Source organism: Trachypithecus francoisi, unplaced genomic scaffold (genome assembly GCF_009764315.1).
Source record: "Trachypithecus francoisi isolate TF-2019V2 unplaced genomic scaffold, Tfra_2.0 Lachesis_group1, whole genome shotgun sequence".
In the NCBI taxonomy this organism is placed as follows: domain Eukaryota; kingdom Metazoa; phylum Chordata; class Mammalia; order Primates; family Cercopithecidae; genus Trachypithecus; species Trachypithecus francoisi.
In genome coordinates this window covers 119,582-130,127 of record NW_022681454.1, presented here as the reverse complement: position 1 = coordinate 130,127, position 10,546 = coordinate 119,582, and the positions used below count along the sequence as shown (strand labels likewise).

General features: G+C 41.2%; 1 pseudogene; it reads right to left on the bottom strand.

Moving 5' to 3' along the window:
* Positions 1-1,691: 1,691 nt before the first annotated feature.
* LOC117084995 lies at positions 1,692-9,578 on the bottom strand (annotated as a pseudogene).
* Between the last annotated feature and the right edge of the window lie 968 nt (positions 9,579-10,546).

Genomic DNA, 10,546 nt, shown 5'->3' with positions numbered 1-10,546 from the left:
CCAGGAGGCAGAGCTTGCAGTGAGCTGAGAACGCGCCACTGCACTCCAGCCCTGGCAACAGAGCAAGACTCCATCTCAAAAAAAAGAAAAAGAAAAGAAAAGAAACAATCAACAAAGCGAAGAGACAACACACAAAATGGGAGAAAATATTTGGAAACTGCCCATAAGAAAAGAAATTAATAACAAGAATGCATAAGGCACACAAACAGCTCTATAGGTTGAAATCTGATGATAAATAAGAAAAAATTTGAATAGACATTTCTCAAAAGACAGCATATAACAAAAAGCCATACGACACAGTGCTCAACATCATTTATCATCAGAGAAGTGCAAACCAAAACGACAATGAGATATTATCTCACCCCAGTTACAATGGCTTTTATCCAAAAGTCAGGCAATTAACAAATACTGGTGAGGATGTGGAGAAAAGTGAAAGTGAACTCTAGCACTCTCTTGGTGGGAATGTAAATTAGTACAACGACTATGGAGAACAGCTTAGAGGTTCCTCAAAAAATGAAAAATAAAGCTACTATATTATCCAGCAATCCCATTCATAGGTATGTACATAAAAGAAAAGAAATCAGGACATCAGAGAGATATTTGCACCTCCATTTTTACTGCAGCAGTGTTCACATTATCCAAAATTTAGAAGCAACCTGTAATGTCTATCATTACATGAATGGACAAAGTAAATGTGGTGCACATACATAACCAAGTACTTTTCAATAATAAAAAGGAACAAGATCCCATCATATTCAACAACATGGATGAACTAGAGGCCATTATGTTAAGAAAAATAAGCCAGGCACATGAAGGCAAATGTTGCATGTTCTCACACATTTGCTGGAGCTAAAAATTAAATTAATTCATAGAGATAGAGAACAGAAGGATTGTTACCAGAGGCTGGAAAGTGTAGTGGGGGACTGGGGGAAGTGGGGAAGATTAATGGGTAGAAAAATAATTAGAAAGAGTAAGATTTAGTAGTTGTTAGTACACAAAGTGACTATAGTCAAAAGCAACTTAATTGTACATTTTTAAATAACTAAAAGAATGTAGTTAGGTTGTGTGTAAAACAAAGAATAAACACTTGAGGTAACGAATACCCATTTACCCTGATATGATTTTTATGCATTTCATGCCTACATCAAAATATCTCATGTAACCCATAGATACATAAAGCTACTGTGTACTCATAAAAATTTAAAATCCTGAACCATATACAAAAACTATCCTGAATAAATTAAATATTTAAATGTAAGAAGCATAACTCTACAATTTTTAGAAGAAAATACAAGAAGAAAGATTATGACACTGGTTTTGGCAATGTTTTCTTGCATATAACATCAACTACATGAGTAACACATTTAAAAACACAGAAAAATGGAATTATATTAAATTTATCTCTGCACATTAAAATAAACATTTAGTCAGAGTCGCAACTAAGAAAAAAGTAAAAAGTATACATTTGACAGAAGTTAACACCCAGAATAGACTCCAAAAAGTCAACAAAGAGTAAGTAACATGATTAACAAATGAACAGATGAAAATGTTTCTCCAAAGAATAAATACACATAGCAAACAATTATTGAAAAATTTTTAATCTTTAGAAAAATGTAAAGCAGGCCGGGCGCGGTGGCTCAAGCCTGTAATCCCAGCACTTTGGGAGGCCGAGACGGGCGGATCATGAGGTCAGGAGATCGAGACCATCCTGGCTAACACGGTGAAACCCCGTCTCTACTAAAAATACAAAAACTAGCCGGGCGAGGTGGCGGGCGCCTGTAGTCCCAGCTACTCAGGAGGCTGAGGCAGGAGAATGGCGTAAACCCGGGAGGCGGAGCTTGCAGTGAGCTGAGATCCGGCCACTGCACTCCAGCCCGGGTGACAGAGCCAGACTCCGTCTTAAAAAAAAAAAAAAGAAAGAAAAAGAAAAGTAAAGCAAAACCACAATGAGGTATTCTCGTGTATTAATGAGAATGGCCGACATCAAGCGAACAAAAGATAACAAATGTCAAGAATGTAGATGAATTGAAACCCTTGTGCAGTTGGTAGGAAGTGATACAGCCCCCTAAAAAATGTATGTGGATTCCTCAAAAAAAAAAAAATGAAGTTATTCTATGACCCACTAATTCTACTTCTGAGCATCTTACTCAAAATATGCAAAGTGTATCTGACAGAAATATTTGCACATCCATGTTTACTGCAGCAATATTCACTGTTTTAGTTTATTCTTGCATTGCTATAAATACCTGAGACTAGGTAATTTTTTTTTTTTTTTTTTTTTGAGACGGAGTCTCACTCTGTCGCCCAGGCTGGAGTGCAGTGGCCGGATCTCAGCTCACTGCAAGCTCCGCCTCCCGGGTTTATGCCATTCTCCTGCCTCAGCCTCCGGAGTAGCTGGGACTACAGGCGCCCGCCACCTCGCCCGGCTAGTTTTTCGTATTTTTAGTAGAGACGGGGTTTCACCGTGTTACCCATGATGGTCTTGATCTCCTGACCTCGTGATCCACAGTGCTGGGATTACAGGCTTGAGCCACCGCGCCCGGCCATTTTTTTTTTTTTAAAAGAAAAAGGTTTAACTGGCTCATGGTTCTGCAGGCTGTACAGGAAGCATAGCAGCTTCTGTTTCTGGCGAGACCTCAAAAAGCTTTCAATTATGGTAGAAAGCAAATAAGGAGTAAGTCACCTCACATGGTGGGAGCAGGAGCAAGAGACAGTGAAAGGAGAGGTGCCACATGCTTTTAAAAAGTGAGATCTCAGGAGAACAAACTCACTATGGCAAAGACAGTACCAAAGGGGCTGGTGCTAAACCATTCATGAGAAGTCAACCTTATCATCCCATCACCTCCCACCAGGCCCCACCTCCAACATTAGGGATTGCAATTTGACATGAGATTTGAATGAGGACACAGATCTAAACCATATCATTTACAAAAGTCAAAAGGAAAAAAAAAATTGAAATGTCCCTTAACAGATGAATGATTTAAAAAGATGTGGCTTATACATACAATGAAATATTCTTTAGCTTCAAATGAAAATATCTTGTCAGAGGCTACAATAAGGATAAATCTTAAAGCCATTATTTTAAGTGAAGACACTAACAAAGTGACAGTGTATGATTCCACTTAGGTAAGATATGTTAAGTAGTAAACTCACAGAAAACCTAAGTAGAAAGGTACTTGCCTTTGGTTAGGATTGTGAAACCTCAGTGGAGCCAAAAATCAAGTAGAGATATTTGGAAAAAACAGGCCCTCACCCAGGTGGCCAACTCAAGAGCCCATAGACATGGCTGCAGACAAAACATGGTACACTAAGCTTGGTCTTATTAAGGATGCTGAAGCAGTTCTGCAACCTGTCTCAAACTCCTCTCAGCTAGAGTACACAAGTGGTCCTTCCTATCAAGAGACTGCCAGGAGACACACCCAGCCATGGCCCTGGAGGCAGGCCTACAGATCTTGGCCTTAGCTATGGTCCCTGAAGCAGCCATGTGACTCAGTTCTAGCCCTCACAGTCACAGTCCATGGCCAGTTGTACACACTCACGGACTCAGAGAGACCTGTGAAAACTGTTCCCCAGTAGTCAGTAGAAGCCAAACCCATTCATATACCTGGTACTTGGCCTATCATATGCAGACAAACTTCAAAACCCTACCTTACTGCCTGCCATACAGATAATGTCCTCAAGGAAATTTAATCTTTCCAGGGCCCAGAAAGAATCCATGACTGTCCAAATCTCTGTTAACACAATCATCAAAAGCAGAGGTAATCTCATCAGCATGAGGACAGAACAAAAGTAGTTCTTTACCTGCCAAATTGTAATCATTGTTACAGTTACAGAAATTGTAATCACTGTTAGATCCTTCAACTGTACAGACACAGGGCTGCTTCAGAGACCACAGCTGAGGCCAAGATTTGCAGGCCTGCTCCAGGGCCACAACTTCTATCTTAATCTTAACATATTACTAAAAACTTGTATGAGAACAATTAGGCAAGGAAAAGGATTGAACGAAGCTCTCCAGCTTTGGAAAAGAAATAAAAACATTACTGTTTGTAGATTACATAATCATGCATATATATGTGTGTATATATATATAACTCTAGGGTAAATCAACAAAAACTCAATAAATACATTCATTAAAGCATCAGGATACATAATCTTGTGAAAGGAAAATAAATCTTGGAACTCTTAGGGCCCCCAAAATCACTAAGCTAAACCGTCAAGCTGGGAACTGCCTAGGGCAAACCTGCCTCCCATTCTATTCAAAGTCATCCCTCTGCTCACTGAGATAAATGGACATCTGACTGCCTCCTTTGGACAGGCAAATCAGAAACTCAAAAGAATACAGCAGTCTCTCTCTCATGTACTGTGACCTAGAAACCCCATCCCTTGCTTGAGTTGTCCTGCCTTTCAGGATGGAACCAATGTACATCTTATATATATATTGATTTATGTCTCATGTCTTCTTAAAATGTATAAAACCAAGCTGTGCCCCAACCACCTTGGGTACATGTCATCAAGACTTCCTAAGGCTGTGTCAGGGGCATGTGTCCTCAACCTTAACAAAATAAAACTTTTTTTTTTCTTTTCTGAGACAGAGTCTTGCTCTGTCGCTAGGCTGGAGTGCAGTGGTGCAATATCAGTTCACTGTAATTTCCACCTCCTGGGATCAAGCGATTCTCCTGCCTCAGCCTCCCAAGTAGCTGGGACTATAGGCGCGTGCCACCATGCCCCGCTAATTTTTGTGTTTTTAGTAGAGATGGGGTTTCACCATGTTGGCCAGGATGGTCTCGATCTCTTGACCTCATGATCCACCCGCCTCGGCCTCCCAAAGTCCTGGGATTACAGTTGTGAGCCACCGTGCCTGGCCAGCAAAATAAACTTTCCACATTAACTGAGACCGTCTCAGATTTTTGGAGTTAATACTCTGTTGCCCAGGTTCATCTTAAACTCCTATGCTCAAGTGTTCCACCAGCCTTGGCCTCTGAAAGTACTGGGATTACAGAAATGAGTCACTGGACCTGGCCCAACATAAAAATATTTGTTGCATTTCCAAATAGTAACAACAAACCTTCCAAAAAAAAGAAAGAAACAATTTTCATCTGCAATAGTATAATATAAAAAATGTAATCAAAGTAAATTTAACCAATGAAATATGTATACACTAAATACAACATTAATGACAGAAATTGCCGGGCGCGGTGGCTCAAGCCTGTAATCCCAGCACTTTGGGAGGCCGAGACGGGCGAATCACGAGGTCAGGAGATCGAGACCATCCTGGCTAACACGGTGAAACCCCGTCTCTACTAAAAAATGCAAAAAACTAGCCGGGCGAGGTGGCGGGCGCCTGCAGTCCCAGCTACTTGGGAGGCTGAGGCAGGAGAATGGCATAAACCCGGGAGGCGGAGCTTGCAGTGAGCTGAGATCCGGCCACTGCACTCCAGCCTGGGCGACAGAGCGAGACTCCGTCTCAAAAAAAAAAAAAAAAAATGACAGAAATTGCAGTAGACACAAATAAATGGAAACATATTTCATTAGAATAACTAATATTGTCAAAGTACCATATTATCATAAGTGATCCATATATTCAATGTGAAAATTTTAGTGTCATTTTTCACAGTAATAGAAAACACAATTGTAAAACTTAAGTGTAACCTTAAACAACTTTAACATTGATTGGCTGGGCACAGTGGCTCACACCTGTAATCCCAGCACTTTGGGGGGCCGAGGTGGGCGGATCACGAGGTCAGATAGAGACCATCCTGGCTAACATGGTGAAACCCTGTCTCTACTAAAAATATAAAAACAAAATTAGCCGGGCATGGTGGCGAGTGCCTGTAGTCCCAGCTACTCAGGAGACTGAGGCAGGAGAATGGGGTGAACCCGAGATGCGGAGCTTGCAGTGAGTGGATATCACGCCACTGCAGTCCAGCCTGGGTGACAGCGAGGCTCCGTCTCAAAAACAAAACAAACAAAAAAAAACTTTAACATTGATTGATGGTGATTGTTAGTGCCTGAGGGTGGAAAATAAAGAAATGTTCAAAGAAGACAAATTTTTAGTTATAAGTTGAGTAACTCTGAAAAATCTAAAGTACATCAGCATTAGATCAGCAAAATAGCATTGTTTATAGTTAGTAACACTGTAATGTATGCTTACAATTTGCTACAACAGTAGACTTTAAGTGTTCTTACTACAAAAAAATTGGTTATCTACCTGAGGTAATAGATGTGATCATCAACTTGACTATATTTTATTTTACAACGTATATACATATCAAATCATTACACTGTACACATTAAATAGTTATACAATTTTTATTTATCAGAAAAATCGAGGTCGCACAGAGATGTACAGTAAGCCCTCACTTTATGTTCAAAATAGGTTCTTGAAAACTGCATCTTTAAATGAACAATGTTGCTATATGTCATGCAAACATACCTCTTGTATTAATTAAACTCTGGTAAAATTAGTTTTCTTAATATGTTGCTTTGCTTACTGTTTCCAAGAACCTATCAGCAAAGTTAAGTAAAAATTTATTATACACATATAAAACTTACATAGGTGTGTGTTTGTGTGAAATACACATTTTTATATATAGACAGATCTCAATAACAGAATTTCAGTAGGCTTCCTACTAAATAAGACAAAATTAAAAGATAATGGTTATTAAGAAATAAGGTAACAATTGAGAGTTTAATATACACTTAGCAATGTTCTAAGCTGGTTAATGACACAGCGCATTTAAGAAATTCAATGCTGGCCAACACTTTGAATGTGAGGACGTTTTTACTTATCTGTGGTGGTGGATATCACAAAAATTATTTGCAAGCCCTTTTTTTTTTTTTTTTAAAGCTCATCAGCTATTATTGGTGTTAGCATAATTTTTATCACTTTTATTTTTTTTTAGATTGAGTCTTGGTCTGTTGCCCAGGCTGGAGTGCCTGTGGCATGATCTCGGCTCACTGCAACTTCCACCTCCCAGGTTCAAGCAATTCTCCTACCTTAGCCTCCCAAGTAGCTGGGATTACAGGCGTGCACCACCATGCCCAGCTAATTTTGTATTTTTGGTAGAGATGGGGTTTCACCAGGCTGGTCTCTAACTCCTGACCTCATGATCTGCCCGCCTCGGTCTCCCAAAGTGCTGGGACTACAGATGTGAGCCACCATGCCCGGTCATGTTACTGTATTTTATGTGTGGCCAAGACAATTTTTCTTCCAATGTGGTGGTCCAAGGAAGCCAAAGGTTGGAAACCCATGCTTTAAATAATTTGAAAACTTGGAAAAGTAGAGTTTAAATTACAAATCTCAGTTTATATTAAAACAATAACATTTTGAAGTAAAATAAAATTACATTTTTTCATATTTAGGAAAATGCTTATTGTTCTGATAAAATTGCTGAGTAAGAATTTTTTTGTAGAATTACATTTGCAACCTCTATAGGATTAAAAATCACCAAGCAGGCCGGGCGCGGTGGCTCAAGCCTGTAATCCCAGCACTTTGGGAGGCCGAGACGGGCGGATCACGAGGTCAGGAGATCGAGACCATCCTGGCTAACAGGGTGAAACCCCGTCTCTACTAAAAATACAAAAAACTAGCCGGGCGAGGTGGCGGGCGCCTGTAGTCCCAGCTACTCCGGAGGCTGAGGCAGGAGAATGGCGTAAAACCCGGGAGGCGGAGCTTGCAGTGAGCTGAGATCCGGCCACTGCACTCCAGCCCGGGCGAAAGAGCAAGACTCCGTCTCAAAAAAAAAAAAAAAAAAAAAAAAAATCACCAAGCAGAAAAGATGCACCATCTGTCCCTGGTGTTCCTGGGATTTCTGAACCAAATCCCAATATGTCTACTACTCACCTTACACATTTTAGACATGATGCAAAAACAGTATTTGGGGGAAAAAAAAAACTTTAACACAGAGCTCCTCAATAATACAAATATTCCCAGGTACCCAAAAGCAATGAACAGCAGTCAGATCATGCAGCCCTTGGTAAGTGATAAAGTGGACACTGGCTCTCCCTGTAAACCTGAAGGGAGATACAAAAGGAAAAACAGAATTCTTGGATTTAAGAGCATGGGACAGAAGATGACCCTATGAGAAAAAATGCAGCCTTTTTGGAAATTATTTTATTTGTCACAGAGCTTCCCAACTACATTTATTTACTTATTTATTTTTTGCCATGGAGTCTAGCTGGATATTGCCCAGGTTGGAGTGCAGAGGCGTGATCTCAGCTGACCATAACCTCTGCCTCCTGGGTTTTTGAGCAATTCTCTCTGCCTTAGCATACTGAGTAGCTGGGATTATAGGCACAAGCCACCACACCCAGCTAATTTTTGTATTTTTAGTAGAGACAGGGTTTCACTGTATTGCCTAGGCTGGTCTTGAACTCCTGATCTCAGGTGATCCACCTGCCTCGGCCTCCCAAAGTGCTGGGATTACAAACGTGAGCCACAGTACTCAGCCTCCCAAACTACATCTTAAGGCCTGGCTTCCTTCTTGACTTTTGGCCTCCTTGCCTGTGTCCTCTCCTCCATTCACTCTCACCAACCTGAGGGTCTGGCTGCTGTCTCATGTATCTTGAAATTGTAGGGCTCTTTTCTTTGCTCCAGACAGGTGACCAGGTCTGGGTTAGAGATAGCAACCCCTGTTTTATTTTTAAAAAATTAACATGATTATTGCTGGGGATACTCCAATTACCAACCTAGTACTATGCTAAGTAGAATAGAGAAATTAGGGAAGATTCTAGAAAATTAATCCAAATATTGTTTTCTGACAGAATCTTTAGAATATTTAAGTATTTTAAATCTGTGGGCTTTAAGTTTCACTACCGAGTACTACTGAATCAAAAATAAGTAGTGCAAATTGCATGTCAAGATGTGAAAGACGGCCGGGCGCGGTGGCTCAAACCTGTAATCCCAGCACTTTGGGAGGCCAAGGTGGGCGGATCACGAGGTCAGGAAATCGAGACCATCCTGGCTAACATGGTGAAACCCCGTCTCTACTAAAAACGCAAGAAAATTAGCCAGGCAAGGTGGCAGGCACCTGTAGTCCCAGCTACTCGGGAGGCTGAGGCAGGAGAATGGCGGGAACCCGGGGAGGGGGCGGAGCTTGCAGTGAGCCGAGATCGTGCCACTGCACTCCAGCCTGGGGCACAGAGCAAGACTCCGTCTCAAAAAAAAAAAAAAAGATGTGAAAGACAATTATTTTATATCATCAACTTACAGAATTACCACTAGCCTAGAGTGAAGGAAACAAATTAGCTCAAAAGAAGGTTTACGTAAAGATGAAACATCCTAAAGATTTTATTTTTTATACCACCAAATGCCCAACTTTTTCATGAAGGAACTGAAATTAATTCATGCAAAGCAAAAGCTCCTAAGAGACATTCTACAAAGGAAGAAAATGAAATTCTGAAAAAGTATTAGGAATTACACATTAAAGTTATCCTCACCCAGGGAGACCAAGTTTCTGTAGTTCTCCAACATCACATCTCTATATAAATTCTGCTGAGAAGGGTCCAGACATTTCCACTCTTCTGGAGAGAATTCTATGGCCACATCCCTGAATGTTAAGAGTTCCCGAAAATACATATTTATCAAGTGACAGAATTCTTCTTCTTCTTCTTTTTTTTTTTTTTTAATATGGAGTCCTGCTCTGTTGCCCAGGCTGGAGTGCAGTGGCGCGGTCTCGGCTCACTGCAACCTTCGCCTCCCAGGCTCAAGTGATTCTCCTGCCTCAGCCTCCTGACTAGCTAGGATTACAGGCACCCGCCACCATGTCCGGCTAATTTTTGTATTTTTGTTAGAGACAGGGTTTCACCATGTTGGCCAGGATGGTCTCCAACTTCTGACCTCAGGTGATTCACCTGCCTCAGCCTCCCAAAGTGCTGGGATTACAGGCATGAGCCACTGCAACCGGCTGTGAGGCCTTAATTTGACTACAGGTGAAATGAGTTAAGAGAACTAGTTCTGACTTATAAGACTGAATGGAGTTATCTGACAGAATAACTTTCAACACAGTAATGTTCTCTAAATTATTCTATAACTCTGAGGAAAAAGGAGGGCATGCCAGCAATTTCTGTTGCTGCAGTGGAAATATGGGCTACACTGACACGCCCCTACCAAAACCAAGCAGAGCAGGCCCTGTGACTTCCTAGAACAAAGGGTGAACTCACTTCTCATTAAAGTATCTGGAAGCCCTCGTGCTTGACCCTGGCCTTGTGGTAGAATCATGTGAGGAATTCATTTTAAAAAGCAGGATTTTTTTTTTTTTTTTTTTGAGACGGAGTCTTGCTCTGTCACCCAGACTGAAATGCAGTGGCGTAATCTCGGCTCACTGCAAGCTCTGCCTCCCAGGTTCACACCATTCTCCTACCTCAGCCTCCTGAATAGCTGGGACCACGGTGCCCACCACCATGCCCGGCTAATTTTTTTTGTATTTTTAGTAGAGATGGGGTTTCACTGTGTTAGCCAGAGTAGTCTTGATCTCCTGACCTCATGATCCGCCCGCCTCGGCGTTCCAAAGTGCTGGGATTACAGGTATGAGCCACAGTGCCTGGC